Source organism: Austrofundulus limnaeus, unplaced genomic scaffold (assembly GCF_001266775.1).
Source record: "Austrofundulus limnaeus strain Quisiro unplaced genomic scaffold, Austrofundulus_limnaeus-1.0 Scaffold585, whole genome shotgun sequence".
Classification (NCBI taxonomy): Eukaryota; Metazoa; Chordata; class Actinopteri; order Cyprinodontiformes; family Rivulidae; genus Austrofundulus; species Austrofundulus limnaeus.
In genome coordinates, this window is record NW_013952987.1 from 89486 (window position 1) to 91973 (window position 2488).

Sequence of the window (2488 nt, forward strand, 5' to 3'; positions counted from 1 at the left end):
AATAAACTCCCTCTGGCTGGCCAAGAATCGATTTCTCCTCTTTATTTTTTCATCTTGATAAGTGGATCTTCAGCCACTACCGTTCTTGTGATCATTTTGACCCCACGGGCTGAGATCTTGCGTGGAGCCCCAGATCGAGGGAGATTAGTAGTGGTCTTGTATGTCTCTTTCTTTGGCTTGACTTTCTGGTTCAGCAAGTTGACTACAGCTCAGTGCTAACACTCAAGTTAAACCTCAGAGGAATGACATCAAATGTTCTTAATATGACAGATTTTGTTTTGAACTGTGTTCATTTTCCTTAGTTTTCTAGTGTTTCAGTGTTCCCCTGTGTATCTCTGCCCTGCAGCCTCGCCCTTGCTCACCTGTTTCCTCTTGTGTCTCCTCCAGGTGTTTCTCATTCATCCTCATTAGTTTCCCTTTATATTTGGTGTCTTGTCCTCAGTCTGTGTCTGATCATTGTACTGTCTTCACAGTCAATGTGGTTGTCTGTCGTGTTTACTCAAGTCCTCTCTGTGAAGTTTTTGTAAGTTTTGCTGCCGCAACAGCCCTCCTTTCCTTTAAATAAACTTTATTTTACATTTTGGATTTTTTCTGCGCCCTGGGTCATTCTGCCTAAACCTCACAAGTTTTATTAATCAGAACAGAGTTTATTGAATTTGTTTTGCAGAAAAGTTCTTTTTTTACTTACTATTTTTACTGATTTCCAGTGGACATTTTAACATAGGACACTAATATAGGACATCAGAACACTATATAAACATTAAAATTTCTAAAAGCTTTAAACATTTCACCCTAAAAACACACAAAAAAATACAATATGGATAAAACAAACAAAGTTCCTTCACTCTGTAGATGTGATGTGCTCTGACCATTGTGTCTGAGTAATGGAAACTCAGGATTGACTAAAGTGAACACGATAGAGCCAAACTTCTTTGTGTGCTTTTTATGTCTTATTTTATTACAGAAATGTTGCTCACACAAACTAGCATCAACGTTCACCACTTTGCCACACCCACACCATCACCAGTCAGTGTTGAGAATTATGCAGCATGTGGTCTGCATGTTCAAGCTGTAGAGGGAGTTTGCTCAGATGTGCAAAAAAAGAGACAAATTGGCAGCTTTGAGTCAAAAGCAGACTTCCAACAGGGTTTGGACCATGACACCAAGAGACTTTTTTATTTAGGTCCTCCTGAGACGTTACACTTGTGTACCAAATTTCATGATTCCAAGTCCAAGCACGGCTTGGGGCTAATTCTTTAAATAATTGTAGTGGGTGCTGTGGAGTAATTAGGCCACACCCACCAAAGATTGGACTGCATTCCTGTAAAGGGGTGAATTTGGAACAACCACAGTGAATTGCGTGCAGATTGGCTTAAATACAGTATGAGGAATTTAGAGCCAAAGGTATGTCAACAGTCTGATGTCTAATTAAGCCACGCCCCCAAAATTTTACTGCATTCCTATAGTGGAGTGGATTAGGATCAGCCATTGGGAATTTGGTGCAGATTGGCTGAAATAAACATAATTTAGAGGCAAAAGTATGTTAACGGCATGATGTCTGATTTCGCCGCACCACCATGACCACACCTTTCACTAAAAAGTCTTTATGCTTGAAAGCAAGTGAGACTAACCTATTATCTGTGTTCTGACACAATTTYTTGTTGGTCAAGAGGGCCAGAGATGGACCTTTCCAAGCCAAAAAAGGTCATTTCCTGTTGTCAGGGGACGGGGCTTGGATGATGTAATATGACCACATGGTAAGGTCGGGCAAGCAACATGGATGACTCAAGTTTGGTGTATTTTAGTCTGTCCAATGTGAAAGTTAGTTTTCTGAAATTGTGATGGATGGACAGATTGACAGACGGAGAGCATTTAGTTAGAGGAATAACAATGAAATCTACTGAGCCCACGAGGGGCCATGGGGGATTTATTTTTCTTTTTGCATTCCTAAAATGCAAAAAGAAAAATGCGAGGTAACGCAATAGCGTTACCTCYCAATAACTTTTGCGTTCCCTCGCAAAAGTCGTTTATCACTGCTGTGCCTGCTGGTTTATTAACAAACTCACATGTTCACCATTAGCGAGTTAGCCTACTGATTTAATTCAGCTTCAGAATGAATACATCACACAGACGCGCATGGAAGTATGTCATATACATATATTTTAACAGTACAGCCACACAACATCAATGTCAATTTCACAAACTTGTGGCGAGACATCCTGTTATGGTAACCGGATATTTAAAAATAAAAGTCTGATTTAATTCAGTTCATATACAAATCAAACTTTTGCGTGGGAACGCAAAACAATATTGTGAGGTAATGCAAAATTATTGCGAGGGAACACAAAAGTATTGCGAGATAACGCAAAGGTATTGCGAGGGAATGCAAAAGTATTGCGAGATAACGCAAAGGTATTGCGAGATAACGCAAAGGTATTGCAAGGTATCGCAAAGGTATTGCAAGGTAACGCAAAGGTATTGCAAGGTA